Source organism: Aythya marila (genome assembly GCF_965140915.1).
Source record: "Aythya marila genome assembly, chromosome: 6".
Taxonomy (NCBI): domain Eukaryota; kingdom Metazoa; phylum Chordata; class Aves; order Anseriformes; family Anatidae; genus Aythya; species Aythya marila.
In genome coordinates, this window is record NC_139047.1 from 993,030 (window position 1) to 1,019,989 (window position 26,960).

A 26,960-nucleotide genomic window follows, 5' to 3' on the forward strand; every position below is an offset into this window, starting at 1 on the left:
AAATAGTGAATGAGAGGGATTTTTTTTTTCCCTTTCCAGACTAAGTTCCCTATATTAAGCCTGTAAATCCAGAAGTGGGACTCTGTGCAAAATGCTTTTGCAGTAATGGGTTTGCTGGCATCCCTCAAAGCTGAGGGACTACATGAATTTGCCAATGTATGGATCTGTTTTCCTTCATTCCAAGTTTCTCAGCTGACTTGTAATTACATTGCATGGGAGGCAAATATGTTTTCTTGGGGTAAACTGAGATTTTGAGCCAGGGAAGGAGTAAATTCTCATTCTTTTTTCCTTCCTTCAAGTAGAAGCTTAAGGAGATGGAGACCACTCCCTTTAGACTTGAACGTGTTTCTTTGCCGAGAGTATTAGTTTTGGTTAGGGGTTGAATTGCTTTGAGTAAATACTCCAAGTCTGAAACCCAAGTATCCTAGAATAGACTGGTCAGATCTTATTAGCAGCTGGACATTTCCAGACAAGTCAGGAAGTAGCAATCAGCTTGATTCCTGTGCAATGTTTGATCTGTAGGATCCTGACTTATTTCCCACCAAAACAGTTTCATTTTCATCTCTTTTTAGTAAGTCCTTGTGTTGCTTAGACTTCTCCCTAAAAAATGAAATTTGGTTACATTTAAAAATCTGACTATTCAGAAACTTTCAGTAGAAAACATTGTTACCTCCACAGAGATGTTGCTTTGGGGATGCTGAAGCATCCACTCCACCACGTCTGACAGAAACTGATGGGGAAACTTCTTATTCCCAAACAGCTTCTTCCAAAACTCATTCTTCATCTTATTGTCTCTTCTGGCCTTCCCAACTGTTTCTCATGCCCCAGGTTTTAACCATGGTCTCCAGTACCTGGAGGACCTGTACGTTGTTCCAGAGAACCAAGAGCAGGGCCGAACAAAGAGAGCAAAATCCCAGGGAATACAGGGAAGTGGTATCCAGCCTCACCCTCCCCAGCTTGGTAATATTTCCATGTAAAAACAAATCTTCCAAGCGATGCTCTCAAAACACAGAAAATCTGTTATGTTGAGTATCCAGACAGTTCATCTGAGCATGGTGTGTGGCATTCAAGAGCCCCAGCGTGCCATTGCTGAAGGCTTCAGTCCTTTGGGGAAATCACGGAATACAGGTTACCTTCATCTGTGCTGCAGAAAAATATCGAGTTGCCAGATATCTAAAGGAAAAATTATCTTATTTCATGATTTGTAAATAAATCAACTGCACTGTTAAGAATAGTAGCATCAGAACTGAAAATCTTAGAAAAAAGGATTTCAGATAGGACCTGCAATCTATCCTCTTGGCAAAGTAGCAGCCCCTTTCTTCTTGACACTGATATGAAAGCTTTATAAGCCTTGGTGTGTTCATCCTGAGTGGATGAAGAGGGTGTTTTATCACTCAGAAATAATGTTTGGCAACACTACAGTAAATGCAGTTCAATTTTAAGTGGAGAGACTTAGGCAGTGACAAGGTCAATGATCTTATTTTAAATTGATATTTACTTAATACCACTATTTACTTGATTAGTGCTTGCTCTATGTATACCATGTAGAGGACAGATATTACGATCCTGCTAACAATAGCAAAGTGTCAGTGAGATGAAGAGGGAGTGAGGAGCAGTGTGGATGCTCTGCCTGCTGTCCCGAGGGGCTGGCTTTGGATGGCTCACCTGGTCCTGGCTCCTCTGAGCACGTTCTGCACGGGGAGGCTGTGAGGGGGACCAGCACTGCCCCTCTGCATCACTGCCTGCTGTGGGAGCGAGGAGCATTGGGGTGCTTTGTGAATCAGACATGTTTTCAAATCGTGATAATTAGTCATTTATTAAGACTGCATTTTCTTTACTTTTTTTTTTTTTTTTTTTTTTTAAGAGATTTTTCTTCTTCTCAGCTTATAGATGGCAAAGATTTGACAAAGCTTCCTATTGCCATACAATCTAGTGTGTCTAGGGGAAATCACAGAGATGGAACCAATGAGCCACAACTGCTCTCAGAGTGTCTCTCTCTTCTACTTGTTCAGTTTCAGGAGCAAAGTCAGGTAAATAACTTAAGCTGACATGCATTCACATTACCTATAAAGGGCAACCGTGCTCCATGCCCGGCTGGATGTCTGCTGTGAGTGTGCCCTACATGTCCCGTGTGTGAGTGTAGGGTGGTGGCACTGAGCCCCTAACCCAAAAGGGGCTCTGTGTGGGGAATGTGCATTGTGTGCCCCATTCTCAGCACATATTTAATTGATCAAAACCCATGGCGTGTTTATGTGTGGTGGATGAAGTGCTTGCAGAATTGAACTTAGCCAAGGTTATTTGCAGAGACCACAGGGAAACCAGCCGCCATGACTGCCGAGATGTGCCACGCATCTACCAGCGTAATGCACAGCAGCAGAGCGCAGCTCAGGAGTAAATGCGTGCCATTTCCCCAGTACTCGGTAGGCCTCCTTCCCCGTGACTGCTAGGCCTGCTATCACATCTCCTTTGGTTGAGATCAAGACTTAATTCACTTTTGGCTTAAATCCAGTTTTTCAGCTCCCGCTGTCTGCAGAGCCATTTCCACTGTCCTGCGTGGATGTGCACACAGTCACTGGCCCCAGGGCCCTGGGCTCTTCTGGCTGTCTCTGCTGCCATGGGGCAACCCAGAGAGCTCAGCAGGTGAGGCAGAAGCGAGGTGTTTTGTGACAAAGCCATTAGCGACCGTCCCCGTGGCTGGGTGGCACAAACGCCCAGCAGTGGGAAGCAATGGGAAGAGACCCTTGTTGCAGTGCGTAGGCCCCAAGCTGCTGGCGTGATGGAGGCCTGCTCCCAGCACCTTCTCAGCATGGCTCCCATCTCCTCTGGGCAGGTCCTGCTCATGGTGGCTGGGGACAGTGGCATAGCCCGTCTGTGTGTGGTGGGACTTAGGTTAAAACCACAGAATATCACGCTGTGGGCTTTGTCTTTCGGTGCTCAGAGACCAGCACAATCTAGCATCAGCCAAAGTAAGAGCTTCTCTGAGACAGATACAAAGCCTGCTCTCGTAATAATTTCCCCTAACTCCGTGTCTGCTCAGTGCCAGTCCTAGGAATGAAGCCTGAAAGCTGAGGGACCCACAGCACTGCCTGAGGACGCCACAGCTCCGCACTCCCACCCTCACCTAAGTTCTGCTCTGCGAGAGACAGAAAGCATGCCTCAGGCTTTGCATCCTCCTCCGCTCACCTTGTTTGGGTGTTCGTTTGCACGCAAGATGATTAACCTAACAACCCTGGGGGCTGTCTGACATCGAGCAGGGCAAACCCCCCAGGAGTTCATGATGGACGGGGTGCCAGCACCCAGGCTCGCAAAGTTTGCAGAAGCTAAAAACTCCCTGCTTGCAAGCCATTTTTGCCATTAATCTGTGTATGACACTTACATAAAAATAACCATTTCCACTTTCTCTTCCCTTTGAAGGAAACCGTGCTAATAATTAAGCCGTGTGCCAGAACAGTTAAGGAAGAGCAGATACTGAGCTGAATTCTAAACAAAAGTGTAACAGGAAGCAAAACTGTGTTTTCTGTCTAATTTCCTCAGATGTTAGGGCCTATTTATGATCTCCCTCATGCCTCAGAAACCTCACTGAAATCAACACATATGTGCTGTCATGCAACCTGGTTAAATTTAGCAGGGGATGAATTTTCGTTTAGGACAACTGTTTGCTCAAAGCTGATATTGTTTCGGTTTCAGGAGGAGGTCTGGGCTTAGTCATTACTAATCCACAGCCCAGAGGGCTTTGTGACCATCGGAGAACGTATTCCAAAATCTCCTTGTGTGCCCTGGCACAGGGGGTGCCCACTGCCCCATGGCCATAGCACTGAGGGTCAGATCCCCAGCTGGGGTGCCAGGGCTGGCCTCTCCCCAGAGCCAGTACAGCCACAGGGTACGATCCCATCTGCCCCAGTGAGCTACGCCTAGAAGTTACCAACTTTATTTATGAGTGGCCAAAATGTGAGGAGTAAGACCAGACTTTTCCCAACTTCAGAGCCACCAAGTGACTGGTTTTTGTTTGTTTGTTTGTTTGTTTGTTTGTTTTTCCTAGAGAACAGGAGAAGTTGCACTGTCCTCTCCTGCAAAGCCTGCAAGCTTTGAATCTGCATCTTCAGGCTGTGCAGGAGAGGAGCCTTGGAAGGGAGCTGAGGTGAGCACCGCCGAGCATAGGCACATGGCTGCTCTTGCCTCTAGCACTGCTGCTACCGTCCTGCGTCAGAACTGACAGCTTGTCCTTGCTGCAAAGTCCTCTGCTACATGCATTTAATCCTGAAAAAGTGGGACTGATGATAGCAGCCTAAGGGGAGACTACAGCAGGTGTGAAACTGAGCAGTCCCACCCGACCCAGTGCTGCTGTGCTGATGCATGCATCTCAAAAACCAGACCATTGTTTTTCTCATTTTGCATTACGCACCACTGATTTCAAGGCTTTCGGTTTTGTCTGAAGATGGTGCTTAATAAGTTGGCTCTTAGGAGGGGAACCCTAACAGTACTACCTTTTAATGAACATTGCTGCTTCAGTGTACGTGGATTTGTACAACCAAGAGAGAGCATATGAATAGTTGGTAACAGCTGGAATTTAATTCAATAAATGAACAGAGAAAATGGAGGTCTGACTAGTGAGATTAATTATTGGCTTTTCCATCACTGAGCTCATGAGCCACATCCAATCCAGGCCAGAGAAAGAAATAAAGCTTTTGATTAAATGTAAGGAGCCGTAAGGAAGCTCAAGTATGAGCAGGCCAGCTCTGCTCCACATGTGCTACACCATGGCATGAGAAAGTCCGAGCTCTGTTGCCACTCGATGGAGAAACACGAGGGAACCGCAGCGTTGTGCTGGCACAGCCCGGACCCACACTTAGGTCCCTGTGCCCTCTAATAGGAACTTGACTGAGACAAGCTTCTCAAAGGATTTCCCTCGTAACAGCAACTCCAGTCAATTGGGGGGGGGGGGGGGGGCAGTTGTGGTGCTTTGTTTTTTTTTAACCTAAAGCATCAGCAGACCCCGAACCAAGGGGATTGGTTTTTGTAAGTTTGAGATTAAACAGAGATGGCAGTTTGGACATACTAAGGAATTTTTTTAAATAAGGGCATTTTCATTGTTTGCTGTTACTAGTTTCCCCTAAGAGGGGATGGTGTTACCATATGTGAGAACAACTTGGGCTAGAAATCTCGCATCTGTTTTATCTACTTGCTCTTGCTGTGAACTAGTGCGTTTGATTAAAGTTCTTAAGCTGTACGCTTACTGCTGGAGCTCTTCTGTTTGAAGTGTTAGGAGTCTGAAAACTTCATTGGCTACTTTAAATCTTATGTACTTAAACCCTGCGAGGAAGTTATTTTTGTTGGCCATTTCTCAAGCACTAGCAATCTGCTTGGTGATGTGTGAGATGCTAATATCAGGAAACTTTCTTTCTCAAATAATTTGCACTAGAGAAGGAGCAGATTCAGTGAGACAGGGTGTAGCCCCGGGCCCCTGTCGTGAAGTCAACAGGAGATGTTTTCCTTCTCTTTAACCCAGGGTGGCTTTTTGTTTCACACTGAGGAGTTCTGGAAGAAGCGGGCTGTTGGATTGCATGTGGGCAGGGAGGTTAGGGTCGAGCATCAGACCATGCGAACTGCCTCCCTGAGTCAGACCAGGTGTCCATCTCATCTCAGCCCCCGCTGCATGGTGGTGACTGCTTGGAAAAAGGCTACGGATCATGTGTGGCAGGCAGCGGTTTGGGCACTGTGTGTGCAGGGGGCTGGGGACCGCAGCCCTGGTGCTGCGTGCCCCACGTGCCGCACGGTGCTGAGCACCAGCGCTGCGGTGGTGTCTGCAGCTCCGCAAGGGACAGATGACAGGCTAGGTCTGCTCTGAGTGTCCCAGAAGTCGCTGGGCTTGTCACTTCTCCAAATTTTGATATGCATGAAGGTTCTAAAAATACTGCATGTTCTCACAAAAAAAAAAATAAATAAAATAAAATAAAAATAATAATAAATTGAAAACCGTTAATATTCACTAAGGGTGCTCACCCTGACCGTGCCTAAAATCAAGGGAGTGTCCACTGAAGAGAGTACATACTCTTCCTATTTTAACCCACACGAATCTCACTTAACAACTTCCCCTGACAGACACTGTCTCTATAAATAAGTCCCCGTCACCTCCCCCGGGTACAGTAACACAGTACACTAGAGGTGTCAAACATACGGCCCATAGGCCAGATCAGCCCACATATGTACTCAGAGCTGACAGAATCTAATCTTTCATCTCAAGAAAATGAAGTCTCTAGACCTCAGAGTTTTGAAGGAGAAAAAAAAAAAAAAGAAAAAAAAAAAAAAAAAAAAAAAAAAAAAAGCTTCTGAAAGGAATTGAATATAAGTTCAGGAACATCTGCTTGAAGCTGCGGGCAGCCAAGCACAGGGATGGACAGCAGGAATTTGTCATTGGCTTCATTGGGATGTCAGGGCTTTGGGAGGGTTATCAAGTCCTGCATTTTTTTCTCTGGCTGAGAGACCATAGTTCAATTTAGCACCTTAAAGAAAATATCAGTGTGCATTTATGGCGAGTTAACCACTTGTTCTCTACCTTTTGCCGACACAATTATTGAAAAGAATTCCCCTCCATGGTGCTTATTTCTCATTTCCCTTTTGCATCCCACTCATCTACAGACAAGATCAGAGACTGCTTCTGGGCTAATCCAGCCACAGTCCTCAGGATCCAACCTCCTGGTCACCCTAATAACATTCCTGACTGCCTCTTTTGTCTTTCCTGAACATGAGTGGTGGTAATAGCTTGCTGCATGGTTGATGAGGTCCCCTGGCCTTGAGCAGTGCTGTTACACTGCCTTACATCTGGGGGAATTACCTTACCTCGCCTGCTGTAGCGGACTCTCAAGGCCAGGTGCTGGTGACTCACACACGTCCTGTGACCATCTCCAGCCCTTCTCAGCTGATGGGCTCCCAGGGCACAGCAGTGCTGCTGCGCTGAGTCCTTACGAGCTACCATTTGGCATGCTGTGCTGTTGAATCCCACCTCATTTCTCTCTCCAGACACCACGCCCCTAACTGCCTGCTCATCCACTTCTCTGGACCAGAAATATCCACCCCATGCCCTCTTTTTCTCCAAACTCGTTACGTTGATCCATCCATCAAAAAAATTAAAAAAGCATAGAAAGGATGTTTATGATTTTGTAAATTAAGTTTTAGATACTTTTTTTTAATCTTATTTATTTAATTTTGTCTTGTAAAATGTTAGTGGAAAATTGAATGGTTTTCTCTTGCAAATTTTATTTTATTTTATTTTATTGGGGGGAAGGGTTGCCATCTTGATCTTTTTAGGTCAAGATATTGACCTAAAATATTACTTTGATATTACTTTGATAAAATCCAACGGTTCTCCTGGTACCCCAGCTAAATCAGGAGAAATCCCTTCATCTGGGGCTTGAGACACCACTCTCTGCCAAGCGCACTGCCCAAAAGCACATTCATTTGAAGTGAATTTGAAGCAATGCGAAGAAGCCCAGTTATTAAGTTCTGCTCCTTGCTCCAGGCAAGTCTATTTTTTTCCTGATTGGGCCTCAAAGCTCGTTAAAGGGACTCTTTCTGCCTTCTTCCTTTCATGTACAAAATGGCTTTAGCTGCTCAGCGCTCTCGGTTCATTATTAAGCAGTGAGGGAGCCATGCTGTGCTCCTCCGGCTGTCTCGAGGGGCTCTGATGGTGTTTAAATGTGACTGCTGTTTATGTAAGCGGTACATTCCCATGCACGGCCATTTGGGGCACATGCAGCCTTTTCAGCTGTAAACCAGGAGAATCCAATTGGGGTGAAACTGGAAACCATTGCTCCTACAGTGAAAGCGCCATCGTAAAGCATTGACAGAAAGGTAGAGGCTGGGTCTCTTACTGTTCAGTCTCATTTAGGAGACAGGCATTCAGCATTGCCTCACTCAAAACCTTACTGGGGAAAAATCATCAAGATAGATCTGTTTTCAACCACAATACTCAAGTTGCTTTCATTTATAAAGTCAGGTTATTTCTACAAGAAGACTTTTGCATGAGGCATAGAGTGCAGGCCAATATACCGCGTTCATTGGGGCTGGGAAAACCAAAATGACTTTATTTTTTGACCCTTGAAAGTTTCTGATATCTCCATTTGGTTTGGATTTTCCCAATCTCCAACATGATGCTGTAGCTGAGTAGAGCATATGGTCCTAATAGATATTCAGTCCAGATGTTAGTTGTCTAATATGTATCCTGAACGGCTGCGCCGAGCAGCATATAAGGAAAGCTGGTGGAGCAGTTAAATAAGGAACATGCACATTCCAGTATTCTCACCAGTTTACTAAAGTTAAGAGTTCCAGATTGCAATACCTCCGGTTCTGTCACTTTGAATTTCTGGGAAATGTTAAGAGCATGAAACTCGCCGTGTGCTCTCGGAGCGGGCGGGGAACAGGCCCACCTGAAACCTGAGCGCAGTGGCGAGCCTGCACCACGACCTGTCCTGCGTCACCTTGCCCTGCGGCTGGCAGCAGGGCTTCCATGGTGGCCAGTGGCTGTCCCCTGTGCTGCGGGAGCTGGGACAGCAGGAGGGGCCTGGGAGGGGAAGTGGGCCGAGGTAAAAGCTGCCGCCAAGTGAGGAAGGGAGAAAATATCCCCCCGGCACCTTCTGAGCCCAGGGGCTGGGCCCTGCTCTGCTTGAGCAGCGGCTGTGTGTGGTGAGGGTTTTAGTTCTGGCAGAGTGTGTGAAACTGGTTATGGACAGAGACGCAGCATTAATCCTGCTGCCGAGGGAAGGGCTGTGCTCCAAGAGGCAGCGCGAATGCCCCCCACCAGTGGGAAGAGCTTCAGTTGGAGCTCACATACTGCTCGGCACAAGAAAATCCCACCACAAATTAGAAAGCTGAGGAAGCCTTCATGTTTTCCCTGCTGCTCAGAGAGCTATTTATATTTTAGTGTTCGACATAGCACGTAAGCTGAGAGCAGACCCGCTTTTCTTCTCCCATGCTGTGCCGCCTTCGTCGCACTGAGGTGGGGCCGGGGCTGCTGGGGAGCCTCGTGCTGCTGGAGACAGGCGTGAGCAAGGGGAGAGCTGAGAGCAGGGTGAGCACAGCCCACCTGGTTCACGGCAACTGGAAGGAGGCCGAGACATCTGGCGTGCCCCTCGTTCCCTCGTCTTTGGCTGGAGCTGAAGAGCGATAAATCTGTGTGATGCTTCACTACTTAGTTCTCTGGGCTAGACTTCAATTTAAGAATAGGGATGGGGCTATATCTGCTGGGTTCCTTTTAACAAATAAAATCTTTCTCTTTATCCTTCCTCTTCGTCAGGAAGATTCACTCCCTGTAAGAATCCCCCCATAAACTGTGACCAGGTGAGGGTCCTGACCTTACTCCTTGAGTCCTCTCAGCTCAAGCCTTGTTCTGATTTCAGTGGAAGCAGGACCCCACGCCAGCAGATAAGGCAAATTGCTTTATAGTTTTAACCTGCGAGTGCAGCTTACTCAGCAAGGAAATTAGCAGCTTCAAACACATGCACAGGTACACACAAACCCTCTTATTACTCAAGTAAACCTGAAAGTAGTTTGAGAGCTACAAGTTTATTGACTGGGAAGTCAATAAAAAGGATTAGCTTTTAAGATTAACAGTAAAACTTGATTGCTGCTTTCAGCAGCTAACCTAATAATTTCAGGAACAGAGACTCTGGGAGCTGTAGATCACACACAAAAACTTGGTGAACATCTTTGAAACGGAATGGTTTTTTACGCATGGATGGAAATAATTTAAGTCACATAAAGCAGCCTAGATATGCTCTCCTATGTGTGTTTTTTTTTTCCTTGTCAAATAGAGAAGAGAAGACTTTGACCTTTTTAGGAACAAAAGGAAAGGGTTTTCTTTATGAGAAGTACTCTTTAGTGATTAAGTACAAGTGTCTCATTGTGTTAATTCTCAAGGTCTGAGCTTATTAACGTCCAATTGTTGATTGAAGGTATTGTCTGCAATTAATGCCCGTCAATGATGTTTAAATGTGATGATAATATTTCATCAGAAAAGGTAATATTGTTGATACATTGCAGCCCTGAGAAATCACCAGAGGGTTAAATGCCACATGGAGGTCAGCAGTCACATACAGATGCTGTTGGGTGCCATGCCAGACTCTCGCCCATCATCCCTGTTTGCTCACTAAGACTTTGCCAGCTGTATGGATGGTGGGTTTCTAGTTTGGGTTAGCCCGGGGAGGTGATGGAAGGGGTGCAAGAGGAACATGACAACAGAGCTAACCAGTCCCAATAGCAGTCTTCTGATGGTGGGACTTCTAGGGTAAATGCTCAAAACTCTCCAAATTCTTTCTCTGTGGCCTTTAGAAGTATCTATTTGACTTTTCTGTGGGGCTTTCACCTTTCTGCTTCACAGCTTTGGATGACTTCTTAACTTATGAGGCAATTTGAGGCAGTACTTACGCTGAACATGCTTGTGTTTCACCCAGTAGTGTAGCTGTGTGTCTTCCCTTTATTATATTAACATCGTGACTATGGTGCCCTGAATGCTGAAAGGAATTTGCTCTTCTCAGCTCCCTCAGCCTCAAGTGAAATCTTAGGTTTGAAGTGATCCTCTCCAAAAACCGTCAGAGTGATGCAGAAGGGGCCTTGAATCCTCTTTTCAAGAGCAGTGGCTGCTGCTTGGCTGGGAGAGATGCAGAAGAAATGCCTACTTTGCCAGCTATCACAGCAGATAGTCAAAGGCGGTGAGTGTGTATTCAGTAAAAGGAAGAGTTGTCTTCAACAGCTCCTCGGAGGAAAGGTAAAGAAAAAAGAAAAAGAGAGCAAGAAGCAGGAATGAAATTGTAACTGAGGAAAAATAAATAATTTCAGTGCCTATAGCATGCATATAGAAAACATAGTAGCTATATGTGGGTGTATTGGATTTTACTATTAGTTTGTTACTCAGGGTCATACCTGAAGCAAATCCTGTCTTACTGGAGCCAAGTAATTCCAGTGACCTGGCATTTGCTCCCAGGCTTGGACTTGGGGCAGGACTAATCCCTGGCAGTTCAGAGGGGAGTCTGCCTGCTTCCAGTGGGAAGGAGTAGTTGAAGGAGTCTAAGGCAGAGCAAGAAGGATCAGTGGACTGGAGCATCTGTGCCTGTGATGAGCCTTCTCATCCACCTTCACTGATGCTCTATGGAAATACACTTCCATCACTAGGAATCACTCCTCTCTGAGGACAGTTTGATATCCAAAGCTGTTGTCCATCTTAAAATAGGCTCTGACAGGTTCACTGCAAGGTGGATCTCTCCCATGGTGGGAAAGGATCTCTAGAAAATGATACAGAAATTACTGCATTTTTTCAGTTCTGAATGAATCCAGGTTTTCCAGTCAAGGTGCTCTCACATTTCTGGCTCAGATTTGTCCAGCCACACCTGAGTTTAAATGCTTCAGGATTTGAGTGTTTAGTGTTCAGTCTCCAGCCTTCCAGGATGGCATGGCCTGTACCTTTGGGAAGTATATTGCTATGTTTTCATGTAGAAAAATAAAAGTTTTTGTCCTCTTGTCAGAAAAGTTTCCAATAGATCATTCCACACAAAGCTGTGGCAACCTTTGAGCCATTAGGCAGCTCCACAAAAGTTTTCTGCTTTCATTTTCAGTAGGTCTGCAAGAAGAAAAAACAAGTTTCAGGTAATGTTCACTTGTGCTTCTCTAGAACTTAGCACTGAGATGCCAGTGAAAGACACTTCTGCAATTTAGTAAGTATTAAAATCTCATTCCTCACTGGGTGCCAATGGAGGTTTCCACCCTCATGCTAGTAGATCAGTCTTAGTGCAAACTGGTCTCTGCTTTTGTGGGCAAGCCATGTCAGTAGAACTGGGACACCATCAGCCTTGTGTCTTTAGAAGTCTTGCCCTGTTTGCACATTGAGTGTACTAAGTTTGGCACTGAGGTCTCCCTTCCAGTGTCTGTGCTATCTTTGACTGATTTGACCCACTTCCTTTGTGTTGTTCTGGATTTGGTCAGGTCTCTATTGACAGAAAGGTGCTTTTGGAGGCCTAATCTACATCTCCACACAGTCAGTAAAAGGGCTCTTGTTGAATTCAGTAGATGTTAGATGAGATCTTGAGTGTCTTTTACTCCATTATCTTTGGCGTCTACTGCATAGGGAGCACAGCTTGCAAGCATTCCAGAGCTTCTGAATTTGCCCAGCATCTGCATTCCAGATAACCAAGATGCTAACTTCTTTAAAAAAAAAAAAAAAAAAGGTGCCTATAAACCATCCTGGAAGTTTACGTTACATCAAAGTTCATAAGAATGTATAACTATTTCATTCTGCTCCCAGTCTTTCATGCACAGTTCTAGGTTATCCTTTCTATTTTAGGAAAACCTTTTAACATGATTTGGGGTGACATAAAACAACTTTGCTGACAGTGTGACAAAGATAGTGCACTCTTTCAGAAAAATCATTGTGCCTATTTAAATATTAGGCTTCAGCTTGTTAGTGAAAAATGTGTCACACACAGCTTCTTTTTTTTTTTTTTTTCTTTTTTTTGATATGTGGGAAAATACAGTACAGATTTTGAAGTTTAAGAAATCTGGCAAATTACAAATTAGGATAATAATTCATGGGAGTAATAAAATATCAGACTTTTATTGCAGTATTGAGAAGGGCATTAAAAAGCATCTGGGAACTTGAGGTTTGGAAAGATGGGCTTTGAAAGACTTGGTGGGTTAAATATTAATGTAGAAAATATGGCATCTGTAAATGCCTGGAAATATGCTAATGGGGTTTGATTCAGCCAAGGATCAAGCGTTGCTCTGGGGTGCTGAGTGCCTCCAGGAGCTCCTGCTGACAAAGGGAGCTGAGGCACTGCAGCACCTCCTGAAAGCCTGCTGTGCCTGGGACCACTGTGCTCCAAACGAGCATCCCAGGGGCTCTCGGCATCAGCCAGGCAAGCCAAGGGGGACCTGACAAGGCGAGAGACCCCTGAGCAGCTGAGGTGCCCAAGCTGGGCCCCGGGTGGCCAGGACCTGTCTCATGCAGTACCAGCAAACATGGGGCCTGTGGGGCAGGACATTTGAGAAACCAGGCTGAAGGAGAAACGAAGGCTGTTATCTCCCAGGCCATGTGGTCTGGTGCCCTCCGCTGCCAGGCTGGAAGTGATGCCACCACCGTTACCTCCAGCAAGCTGAAAGAATGGGGGCCAGAGAAGCTGCTCGCCCCCAGCATGGTGGGAGCGCGAGACATTTTGCTTCTGGCACCAGCAGGGCTGGGAAAGGAGACCCTCACGTTCTCCCTGTGTCCTCTGACTTTGGGGAGTAGTTACAGTTGTCCTCCAATACAGCCATGTTCTCTTTTTACCTTAATTCCACTTGTATTTTTCAGTCTGCTGTTTGTTTAGATGCTATGGTCTTAGGGGAACTGAAGTCCTCACTCATCAGCCTTTTATTGTTTGCGCTGAGGAAACCAGCCCTTGTTAGCAGTGGAAACCTCCAGAGGCATGAGCTTTTTATGCTGTTTTTCAGCATGGAGAACAGCCTTTCTGACTTACTGTCTTTCTGAAGATACTATGAGTACAGAAGGAGACTGGTAAACTCAGACGAGCCACCCTTCTGCTCAGCCACCACTTCTTACCTGCAGTGGGCTGTCCCAGATCCATGTCCCTCTCAGCTGGCTGGCTCTGGCAGCAGCAGGTCACCAGGGCTGTGTTCCTTTGCTCTAAAAACACCTTCATGTTATTTATACTGTTATTTTTAATACCCTCCTCCTCTCTCTCTCCACAGTCCAAGGTTGCCCTTAGATCACTGAAGGAGTTGTTGTACCGTGTGCTGCGCATCATCTAGGAGCAGCAGCAGAGCTGTGGTGGTGCTCAGGGGTGGTGGGCCCTCCAGGATCTGCTGGCCATCAAGGAGCCTGTGGGGAATACCAGGCAACCCTCCCGAGATGCCAGCACCGTTGGTGCGAGGTAACGCAGGCCTCCAAGACTCCAGGGTCTTTGTTAGCACTTGTCAGGGAGCAGAGCGGTGAGGGGGTTGCGTATTGCATTTACTGAGACAGAATAAATACGCCTCAGCTTTCTGGCATTGATTTTTGACAAAGGATTCAAGAAGCTGCAGCTGTGCTGGCTTCCTCGTCCCCTCCCCCGCTTTATTACAATGCGTGTTGTTCTGAAATACTCAATTCAGCTATAAACAATCTACTCTATCAACAACATGCTTTTGCACTTTTTGAAATGGTGCTTTGAGGCAGATAAATGAAAGTAAGTATGGCAGCTTGCCAGTAAAAATCCTGCAAACTGTATCATCACAGGGGCACTGACAAAGACAGCACATTATTTTATTTACTGTGGAAACTGAAAATCCATTTCTGCCCATACAATAGCTGTTTATTTCATCTTTGCTTGATGTTTGTTCTAATCTTACTTGACACTTCTAGATAGTAATGGTTCACAAGCTGTTCAGATCAGTGCTCGCAGGGCTCCATCAGCCAGCACTTTTTGCATGTTTTAGAAGTCCGGCACCCTCTTTTCTGGCATGTGCCCTCTGGCCAAGAGCAAGAGGCTGGGCACAGGCACAGTACTGGGGAGGTCCTGCCAGTCTCTGTTGCAGTCCCCTGGGTTCAGTTTGCACATGCACCTCTACTAGCCAAAATGTGCACAGGAGCCTCTCGTGAATGCCTTGCAGGAGGCTGACCCGGACAAAGGAGCTCCTCATTTTTTGAGTTTTTCTTCCTAGATGGTTAGTCTGTCAGATGTTGACATTGACAGCTGTCTGGATGGCAGCATGCATCCCATATAAACAAAACTGATTTTGAAATGTGGAGAGAGGAGGTGACGGGGTGGCTGGTGTATTCCTGCTTCGGCCTGCTGGGCTCAGCCTGGTGCTGGCGATTTCTTAATCCCGACAATGTGTCCTCTGGCGGCATGGTGGCCCTTTCCCCAGCTCCTGCATTGGTGGAGCAGCTCCTCTGGCACCACTCATCACAATGGCTTGGAGACAGGAGAAAACCCGGCTGGGGAAGAATGCTGAAACCGTTTCAAAAACCTCTGGAGAGAAAATTAGTAATATTTTGTTTTCCTGAATGGTTTCATTGAAATTTAGGGAAAATAATTGCAGTTGAAAGATCTCAGCTTTTGTTGTTCTGTTCTTTATTATTTGTTTTTGCATCCTTTCTTCCCCCCCTCTCCTTTGTTATCCTCTATTACGTTTGCCACCACAGAAAAAGTGGAAAGTAGGGAGAGGAAGGAAGAGAAATAAAAATTTAATTAAGAAAATTTCCAACTTTCCTTTTCCAGATCTGGTGAAAACAGTTTTTTTCATTAACTTTCAGATCTTAATGATGGCCTTTTATGACCAAAATTAGCTGAAAATGATTCCAAGCAGATGTATTTAACTCCTGTTTGGTTACCTAGCTATTTCTGTGGAATCCAGCTTTCTCCTTTGACGTAGCCAGAAGCTCTGCCAGATACATTTTGCTCTGAGGAGTTCTCCCTTCTGCTCATCCACTATTACCCATCACGCTGAACAGTGAGGAAACTCCTGAAGACCCTTTGAATACTGTTTTGTTGGCCAGCTTAGATCGAACTTCCCCCTTTCATAAGCTTGTCCATGCTAATGCCTCTTCTTGTGTCCCATTTGTTAAAGCATAATGGTGTTTTTATGCAAGGACACATTCTTTTCACAGATACTTTGTGATTCTCTATATTCTACATTCATGGTTACATGAGGAAGAAAACTCATATTGAAGGAGATGCACCAGAAGTGGAATAGCAGCCAGAGTCTCTGTATCCCAAAGGGAAGTACAGAACTTCATAGCACCTGGAAAACTTGCTGAATGGACAAAAACAGACACATTCAAAGCCACCACCCGTGGTCCACAGACAGCAGATACTTGGTGTTTATGGTAGAGAAGATGATTGCACCAGGCAGCTTAGATTCAAAAGCAGAGAGGCTGGTAACAGCCCTGTTGTACAAAGCCATTGCTCTAGGGAGGCAAAAACGTGGCTGTGGACAGGGAAAAAAGCTGTGTGTGTCATGAGACTGGAAGCTGGGCTGGGGAGAAGGGGAACCTCTAGCAGAGGAAGGGTGGCTGAAGAAGTGATAATAAGAATTATACTTTCTGGAGAGACAGGTTCCTATAAATCTGTGGGCTCAGCTCTGCTTTCACCAATCTCTCTTAAATGTAATTTTCCATCTGGGTATAACCTGTAAGGTGAATGTACAGTATAGCTGAGGGCTTTCAAATGAATGTCAGGCAGATAGGTGGGTGTTGTTCTTCATTTTCTCAAATGCAGGATATACCTAGGTGCATGCATTTTTGTCTGTTTTATCTTACCTTGACTGTATTCAAAATAAACTAGAGCTGACAATTACACATATGCGATGTACACTTGAGACCTGCAGTTGTATTTGCAAATTAGCCTAGGGGACTGTGATGCATGTCTTTGATTAATTTTAGCGGTAAAGCATCCAAATCTCTTACACAGCCTTGCAATGTTCAGCTATAAACAACAGCCATACTTTATTTCAATGGTCCTTCTTACTTTGATTTCAGAAAGCATTTGTTGATCTCTGTTTTCAGCCTATCAAGCTTCAGAGCTGAAAGGAGCAGCCATTCCTTTCTGCACAAACATTTTCCTGGAGAGTTTCTGATGGTGGAAGGTATGCACAATATTTTGGGTATACCCCAAAGCAAACTCAGGCAGGGAAGGGCTATTTTTCAGACCAAAGGGGCATCTCTTTGGCTGATGCTGTTCAATAGGCTCTGCAGGAAAACCTGGAGAGGGTCTGCCCATTCTGGGTGCTGCTGGGGGTGGCAGCAAAGCAGGACAAAAAATAAAATCAGGAAATGGAGGAGTGCACTTTTAATATCAGTTAGTCTAGTCATTACATAAGCTTGTTCTAAAACAACTAGTAGTGTATTGACCACTCCAGAGCCAGAATAAAGCTACTGTGTGCACACAACTGTTGTGACAACAAATACAAAATAATGGCATGAAAGTCTCTTGGTGACTGCAGCTTCTTTCATTCCAGAAAGCAAAGCAAGCTGTGCTAGGCGAGTGTCAGCTTGGAAGGAGGAGTCCTCCCCAGAGCAGCTCCCGCCCTGATGAGGTTCAAGCTGCTCTGGCTCAGGGTACGTTTGTTTTCAACCTGTGCTATGGATGAGTGGATTCAGAACTGGGGGAAAGCAGGCAGGAGGGGATAGGAAACAAGTATTAAGGAAATCCCACTAAAAATGACCCTGAGCCAGGAATGCCTTTGCTTCTGTCCTTATTGAAAAGCAAATGTTTCAGAAGATGCTTCTTCTGGCCTCATATCATACATATAATAATGTTTTATCCTCCCAATTACTGATGGGATTCCCAGCTCCTTACAGAGGCTCAGAGATCTTGCAAGGAATGTGATCCTTGAAGACAAAAAGAAGTAGAAGAGCAGCAAATATTGCAAGGTGTCATGTGTGACAGCAAAACAACATCACCTCTGCCCTTGCTGAGTGTCCCATGTCCCCTCAGATGAGAGCTGGTAAATAGCCACTGCCCATCTTTCTGTTTTCAAATACGCAGCAAACCACGTTCAGAAATTACTGTCATTAAATGTGCTCTTGATTCTGTTCCCTTTCATTTCTTCTTGCTTTCCATTCTCCATTGCTTGTATCTTGTCTGTATTGTGCACTGCCATATTAAGCAGCATGCATTCCATGGAACCCCATCTCCTCTCTTTTCCAGTTGCTGCAGCCTGCAAGAAGAAGCGCCCATGGAGTGCTGCCATGTTGCATGTCACGGAGCAGGACAGTACTGGTACGTGTCCCTGGGCTGGGTTGTCGAGGAGAGGCTGAGCATGATGCAGGAGCACCTCCAGGTGTTTCTCCAGGGAAGTCCTCCCCTGGGGCCTCCTCCATGCCCCGTTGGTGGTGTCAGGTGACCCTTGGCAAGGGCTCTGAGCAGGGGGACTGGCTGGCAGTCCCTGCAGGTGGGTGGGCAGGGTAGTTTTAAATTCCCACTTGGGCACCCTGGACATTTTGCAGGGGCAACACTTTGTTAGCAGGTATCCCGCTGGCACGTGCTCAGAGGAGACACTACTGTGTGACCCGCATAAGTTACTCATTAGTGCAATTAAGATGTGAAATGTTAAACATTAAATGAGGTAAAGTGAGGTTATGAAATCGCAAGCAGTGAGTCTGCAGAAAGGAAGGGGGAAGCAGACCTGGAACCTGTCAGAGCTAGGCTATGAGGGAAACAAGCATGGGCAGGAAGGGGACAATGAGTGCTCCCGCAGCCTGCAGCAGGAATCTGCTACCAACCAAAAAAAGGACAGTGGGATTTTCCATGCAACAGAGAGTGGATGTAACTGCCAGGGGAGAAAGCAGGTGGAGAGATTAGATATGCCTGATGCTGACAGAAAGCATGTTTGTGCCTAATACATCAGAGAAATTGTTCAGAAGTAATTCAGCCATGTGAAAATGTGACCCTTGTAATACTGCCAAGGTCAGAAAAACCTGAGGAGATCCGCTGAGTAAGTGTTGGTCCTGCAAGGAAAAGCTGTCCAGCGGCAGTGTGCTCATGTTGCCAGGGCAGCTTCCCATCAGGGTCCCACCAGGGCAGAGGCAGGGCAGCTCCTGCTGTCTTTCTCAGTGCTTGCTGCATGCTCTGCTCACATAGAAAATTTGTGTATTGAGGTCCAAACCTGCTCAAGCTTACTTGGCTGTTGGCTCTGTAATCCCTTCCAAGCTGAGTCTAAAAATCACACTGGTCCGGAAAGGTTCATGAAACCTCTGGAAGGGAGTTGGGTCTCCTGTGGGTCTTCTTTCAATGCTGTTTGCTTTGCCTTTTGCTCTGTTCTGAAAATAATACTGTGTAATAACTGCTTTCCTTCCTTCTTGTCAGGGCCAGCTGGGGCAAGAGGAAACAGCAATTTTTCCTACCTGCAAATGCGTCTGTGCTTGTTAGAGTGCTTGTGAATTCAGGAGAGGTGCGTGAGCAGTCTGGGGCAGTTCTGGGGATTACCAGCTGCTGGAAAAAGGGCAGATGATGTTGCAGAAACATGACAGAGAGGCAGGAATACTGTTCTTCTGAAGTTCTCTCTTATACTTCCTAAAGATTTAATGTAAAAGACCAATCCCATACCCGCTAGAAGATTTGGGCTGAAGGAAAATAATAGCCTGATGCTCTTCTCAGGCAACTGAAAATGCCTTGAGTTAGACCTCTGTCATCCCCTGGCCAGGTGAGCTGTGTGAGGGCAGGCAACTGGCCTTAGACCTGTAGCAAGGAGGTATGGGAGAGACACTGTGGGTTGGTGCAGGCAGTTTTCAAAGTGCCAGCTTGGTGCTCAGCTGCTGTCATGGTAGCATCCTGGGAGACATTTGTGGGGTGAGCAGCTCTGGAGATTGTCTGAGGCTCTGTGAAGGAGGGGAAAAAGATGAACAAGCAAAAAGTTAATTAAAACTCTTCTGATTATGAGGTGGGATTTAATACTTTAAAAAATGCAGTGTGACACAGTGCAGCACTGCAGCTGAATTAATCATGAATGAGGATAGTAATTTTTAATTTTTGTGTGCATGAGAAAAACACTCAACAGATTTGACAATTAGAGCAGGGTAACAGCATTGCATGGCACAATGTGAAGTAGTTTTTCCCAGTGGTTTTTGAGAGGGAGCTAAACAGATGTGCTCAAATATTTACAAGTGCACAATATTCACATGCTTTTCAAATGCTGACCCTGCTGATTCGCAAAAGTCTGCTTCAATCTGGAGACCAGCTACTGCGGTGACACAGGCTATTTATCATAGGTAACACAGTGGCACTACTGCCAGCTTCCAGCGTAGTAGTGTGCACGGTTATCTCCTACTCTACTGGCAACATTACACCACTTCAGCAACCCACCTGTAACACCAAGGTGTCCCACCACAGACCTGCAGCAGTGGGTCCTAGTGGCTCAGCCCTAGCCAGGGCCTGAGCTGGTAGGAGGGGTTCCTGCGCCGCACCACAGCAAAGAGTAACAGAAAGCAGTGGGATCTCTAAGGACTTGGGCTCTGTGAGAAGATTTGAGAGAAACAATTCCCTGAGGTCTGAGTCAAAAGAGAGTCCAGCTCCCTCCTGGTTGGCTGTGCAAGGAGGTTAACCATCAAACCAATCCCACCATGAAAGCAGAGGTGTAGCCTGAGAAGATGAACTCGATACACAGGTGTTTCTTAAGGTTAAACTTGTTTTATAATGCTTTGCAATATAAACTTGCTAATATAACTGTGATTTTGCTATAATTTTGCTAGATTTCAATGGAAAGATTAGATCGCATGCATACCTGTGTGCAGTATTGATACCACATGGGTCACAGAGCTGCTTTGTGTCTTTTCTGAAAAGCAGCTGCCACAATGTTGAGCTTGAATACTGTAGCTCCTATTTAGTTATCTGCTCTAAACTATTTATTTTCTGTTAAGTAATGATACATAATTTCTCTGACTTGCAGACCAAAAATATTCCAGCACATCCAGGCTACTGTGTTTGTTGGGGATCATAGCGATAAATACCTGCTTTGGTCTTGGGGAGTGGTTAGTACAAGAACGAGGAGAAAAGGCAGCATCTCAAATTCAGGACTTCTGAATTCAGCTTTGTGCTCTGCCCTAGACTCCCTGGTTGACCTTTCAGAAGTCTCGTTCTTTGGAGCACAACATTCACCACGTAAACTTTGCTGATGCCCTCTGCATGACTCATCCACCCTATCCCACACTGAGAAGGAGTCCCGTGTCACTTCTTGAGGAATATCACTTGACTTATGTTGCCTCACTGGCATGGGTATGTAGCCCGTTCCAGCCAGGCAGGGCTCTCCCTTGCTTTTTAGCCAGACCCAGCCCTTCCTCCAAGTCTCCCATTCCAAATGGCCATGGTCCCTCAGCCCTGACATGGTGAGATGCCATTTTACATGTACAACTGACACTGATGTGTGTGAGTGTATCCCTTAATACCTTGTGAGCATTCCTTTGTAAGATGAAGTTCGTACAAACCCAACAAAGGAGGCAGCTGAGTAGAAGGGAGAGGCCCAGTAAGTCTCTCCTTTCCCTTCAGGTAAAGTCAGCTATACTGTATTGAACCCTTGGACAACCTAAATTAATAGGTTCCACTGCTGATGAAACAGTTTGGGATTTGATATTGCTCCATGTATCAGGCAGACCACCAGCAGGCCCAAATTTCTCCTTGTACATCCTCATGGGACTTGCATCTTTTCCAGGGTTCTCCCTTGTGCGGTTGATACAGCACAGGGCATTCTCTGCTTGTGCCATCTTCCAGTGTGGTGGAAATGCCTGATTGCTGCCTCTTCGTGTCCCATCTGACCTGCCAAAATCCAAACTGAGCAAAATGGGAATATGGACTTGAACTTCACTGCTGTTCAGGAACACTCTGAAACTGGTGCTTGGAAACATTTGAACTTGCCTCCCTCTCTGAAACTCCACTTAGAGCACACACCTTCCTCTTGTCTGCCTGCTGGCTCCAGCAAGACAGTCACAACCAGCAGAACCACAGCAGATGAGGCAGAGGTCTAGAGCCGGACTGACAGGAAGGTAGATGGCAATGGGGTGAAGGGAAGGAGAGCTGGCAGTGAACAGAAAGAAGGAGAGAAGTTAAGAAGATTGATTATATCCTGAATTTGTGAAGTGCAATGCAGAAATACAGCGTAGAAACTTATATGGTAGTTTAACTTTGAAATTTCTCTTTCCACTTTTATTGGGTGAAAATGTAACAAGAATATATCCAATTGAAGGTCTGCAAGGAGTCGGGGGGGGGGGAGGAGTAAGGTCACTGGAGCTACATCCATTCAGTTCCAGCAGAAAAAGGGACCAGAGGCATGGGTTTGAGTTCAGCCACAGCAGTAAAAATCAGAGTAGTTCAGCTGAAGTGAGACAAGGGCAGAGCAGTCCTGTAGGGGTCTAGTATTACATGTTTACACTGTGCAATTCGACAGGATGAGCCATCAATTATCTGCATCAAAGTGACCACCCAGAGGCCCAATGTATTTGGCCTCATCTGTCACTGAACTGTCCCCTGTCATGCCTCAGTTAAGAGCTGACAATACCAGCTAAGATTGTCCGTATCGCCTGCAGTGCAGGGTGTTTCACCACCTCATTTTCCTCATAAGGAACCCAAAGAAAAGTCAGGTTTGTTCAGCACAGGATGTATTTGGGGAGGATTCAGGTAGGCCAGATGGCAATGTCAGTGATGGATGGTACAGCTACCGTAGGGCTATGCCTGAATATCTGAACTGGGAGAGACGAGCTGTGCTGTACCTCTTTGAAATACTGACTATTGCAGCAGTTGCTTTACACTGTTCAATTGGCTGTGTAATTGCTTTCACAAATTAAACAAAAACAATGGTGAAAATATGTAAAACGTCACCTGGACTGAATTGTGGTTCAGATCCCCAGTGAAAATGAGTTTGGCAGCCTCCCCTCACTTCTTATCTGCTTGATTTCAGTCTGAACGCTTCTCTGCTTGTAAGCTTGAGCCAGTGTTGCAGGTCAAGTTTAGATGTGAGAGAAGCCCAGCTTATCTGGCACAAGATGGGTTAATTAGCCCCCTGTTTTCCAAGCCATCCCAGTTATCCTATGCCTTATATGCTTTTTGGTTTGCTGTGGTTGCTCTCCTGGGTTTGAAGAGCGAATATGCAATGCTGCACTTTCCACTTGAGCTCACATTTCTTTTCCTTTTGCCTTCTAAATGTGGTGGTTACTCATCTAGTGAAGGCAACCAAGGGCATGAGAAAGAGCCACATCATACAATTGCAAATTACCAAGTCAACAGGTCCCTCCATGCTGACCCTTCCTCTACAAGCTCAATGGCACAGACAGAAGGCAAGTAAAGTGGACAGCATGCCCAGCTCCTTTTTCGCCCTCCTCTATTCCCCGTGCTTCTAAGGCAGCACTTAGAGGGAGTTAGCCAACCGGGATTCAACCAGGCACACCTGCACTTCAGTTTATTTCCACTGCACATTTGTGGAGGCATGACTTTGCTCCATTTTCTTTCTCTGCTTTTCCAGCCTGGCTGTGTTACTGGTGCAGTCATCTGGGTTTAAGAGCAGCGTACTGCTGCTGCATCTGAAGGAGATCAGTAAGAGACACCATCACGGACCTGCACACAGTTCCTGCAGCTGCTGTGATGCTTCTCAGGAGTGGAGGTTAGTTTGTCTATGGGGAGTCTGGTAAAATCTGTTGTCTAAGCTCACTTTGAGATGTGGATTGTCCTCACATCTTGCCTTTGCCAGTGGGTAAGAGGAAGACCTCTAGCTAATGTCAGCCACTGCCTGTCCTGGAGCCACAGAATGGCTTGTTTTTCTCTTTCTTAAGTGATTTAGGTGGGAGAGCTTTCTTAAAGTACTGAGTAAAAGATGGCTTTTTTTCAGCAACACTCTGGAAAGCCAAAATGCTTTTAAATGCCAGTTACTGCATATCCTGAAAAAGCATGGGCAGTTGTGAGTTAGCTGACTTGGTTTTGGTTGACAGTGCCCCGTGTAAAGAAGCAAAATGAGATCTCTGCATTCACCCTGAGGAGCAGAGTGACCCAGGTGCCTGTAATACAGTCTGTACTCTCAGTGAAATTCAGGAAGCTTTGGTACCAGTGAGAATCTGGGTTGCCAAAGCTCATCACCAGGCAGCCACAGAGATGCAGTGTATCAGGCAGGCTAGAAGAGCCCATGTTTCTCATCAGATAGATATAGTAGTGCTTTTAAATACTTTTTAATAGTTTACAAAATTATGATAAGCTCTGCAAGGCCATTTAAAATGGATAATCTTCAAGTGGTATTAAGGATTAAAATGGGTCTGCCTTGTATGCTTGAATGGGCCCCTCACAGGCTGTTCAACGTTATCAAAAGGTGATTTTAAGAGTTTGTAATAAATATGTTCCTTTGGGGAAGATTAGGAAACAGGGTGGGATTTGCCATCCTTCTGCTACCTCTAAATTGCTGTGCTCTAACTGAATTAATTACAGTAGGTCTGTCTTGAACTCCAGAGTGCCAGCTCACTTCTGGTCTATTGTTCAGTGAAGAGGTTTGTCCTCAGGGTGAAATGTTTGCTCCAAAAGCTAGGGCTACTTAGTATTTGATTATCAGCCTAGGAGAAATTAGACAAATAATGCTCTGGCTTCATGAACGCTTACATGTAGGTTTAACCTTCCCTTCCTGAAAAGTCATTTAGATTTCAAAGTACAATAAAATAAAGTGTGCCTGCAGAAATCTTACAGGGACCAGGGACGGTGAGAGATATTTATTCTCAAAGCAAAAATGACTGGCTTCATTCAGAAAGTCTTCCTCAAGCAAACTGTGCTTATCCTATATAGTGTCCACCTTAGCTTTGCTGCAATCCCAGCCTCTGTCCATGCAACTTTCCCCTCAGAAATGAGAGAAGAAACAATTTAGTTAGGAACTTGGGACAAATGTCAAAATAAATTATTTGACTGGTGCGTCTGTGGAGGCCCCTCTTGAGCAGAAATCAGAGTATAAATTATTCCTTCTTACGGTGTTCTTGAAATTACTGGGAGATTTGCGTGTATGAGAGTAACCAGATAAAATTACTGAAAACACCCTCTCTACACATTCATTTGTCATTTCACACTCTTCCGTATTGACAAAGTTCATGTCCTTGTGCAATCAAGTTTTCAGAGTGGTACAAAACCCACAGTAATTACCCTTCTCTACAGTCGTTCTGAGGTCTCTATATATCAATTCCACTGTATGTTAGTTAAAGGAGTTAAAGTACAATTACAAAACTTTTCACATTTCATAAAATTTTGAAGGTTGAACAATTTCTTGTGGAGCCCAGCAGATAGTCTCGTAACACCTACTGCCAGCATCTTTCCAGCAACTGGCTTACTGCTAGTTCTAACTGATTAAAATCAACTTGAACACACTGGAATTTACTGGAAATTAACAGCCTCATAGGGGGAAGTAATTTTTTTTTGGTTTTACCAAATTTATTTGATCTCTACTGTTTCTGTGGTAGGCTTTTACCCCCTTAGACACCCAGCTGCCTGAGCTTTGTGCTCTAGAGCCAGCATTTCCATCAATTTCATTTCAATTATTCTGCTTGGTGAGATACTGAGAATCCGTTAAGATGGAGATAGCCCAAGTTTTCATGAGTGATCTGGAGGCCTTAGTTCAGACACAGTGCCTTGGAAAGCCATAATAATATTAGTACATCACCAAAGGATTTCTTATTACTGCAAGCTTCCTGCAGCAGTGTGTATGTGAACCCAGAAAACTCAAATCTTAGCTCTAGCTTTCTTGACTGAAAGGTTATTTTATGTTAATGTCGCCCAAATAGATCTTGCACACAGAATCTTCAATTTTTTGGTTTACTTAACTATCTGATGGCAAAATAACAAGATGTAGTACAGGAAGAGAAAACATTAATGTAATAATTTGTACTAACCACACATTATGATGACATGAGAAATTGTCAACTGTATATCCAGCTCACACTGATTTTGACTAAAAAATACTGTAATTAGGGGCTAGAGGCCAGAAAGTGTATTGAATTGGTCTAGTGGCCATTAGTTTGAAGGAATAAGTGAGGGAGGGGTGAAGGAGGGTCTGCCAACCTGCCAACCTGCTAACCCCATGCTGTTGGTGTTCCCGGTTTACGCAACAGCAGGAACACATGGCTGGGCAATACCCCTGTCCAGCTTGGCTACCTCTGCTCCTTTGTTGTGGCTGTCTCCACATATCTAATCCCAATTTTATTCAGCCTGAAGAAGCACTTTCCTGAATTTCAGATTGTGGTTGGTGCTTAGACCCTGACTATGGGGTTAAACTCTGACTCAAGAAATTGAAGTGGGCAAATGGTCCTATTGCCTTCTGCTTTTCACACTCTTAAAGTTAATCCTGTTTTTAGACATGTTGGTGAATCAGCCTAACATCCTACTACTGCAAATGCAGAGATTTTACTTTGAGCACATGAAGAATCCTGTTGGCCTCCATTGGTCTATTCATGCTTAAGCAACTGCACCAATATTCGAAGGCTAGGACCTTTTAGATCAGAGAATAAACTGGAAAACTCTGTTGAAAGCTACTTTTACTTTTACCCTGTGGTACAGTGACATTTCCGTATTTTTGCCTGCATGACCATGCTGGACTGCTGAAAGTATGTGTGGAATCTGGAACATTTATGGTGCAAACATCATTTCAGCATTCTCCTACACAAGAGATGATGAAACTTTCTAAGATGAGAGCCTATGTAAATATGTGGTATGCATCAGCTAGGCAAACAGATGAGGGAATGTTGTTTTTAGAAGCTCCAGATGATGGCCGTGATCCGGTAATGTGATTATTGTGAGCAGAGACATTCACCCATCTGCAGTCCAACTAATTCATCCTTTGCAGATCCCCTGCAGTACCAGGGTCTATCTGCACAGCCACCAAGGCTGTCTGTGATTTGGGGAAACTAAGCAATGCTGAAAAGGCTGAACCTGTCATGCTGAAAGGGATGAAAAGGCCCCGGCAGACCAGGAACCCTGCCATATATGATGAGACAATACTTGTTCAATTAAGCATCTTATGCCTGTGTGTATCTCTTAATATGCAAAATCCCTGGCTCACCGCTAGCCTCTGCACACACTACCTGTCTTAAAAACCCTCAGACTGAGGGGTGGCCCTTCTGCTGGGGTCCACTTCTTCCTGGCCACTGAGGGTAACTTCAGCAATTCTTTGAGTTATTTTCTTCACAGAAAACACATGGAACAGATGGGCATAGGCCAGCATCAAGGCTGGTGCCGCAGTCACAGAAAAGGATGTGCCCTGCCCTTGTGAGATAAACCTTCCCCCACCTCACATAAAATAAACAGTTGAGCTTCCATTGCCCAAAGCTAGCTATTAACAAGCCTGTTGTTTTGCAGTAGTACGTACATGGATAGGTAGGTAGAAATAGCACAATACCAAAGAAACTATCCTCCATAAATTATAGTGGCTTCTTCTGAATTCTTATTAATGCTTACTTTAAACCTTGATGTCTAACTCTTCTTGAACATTCTTGT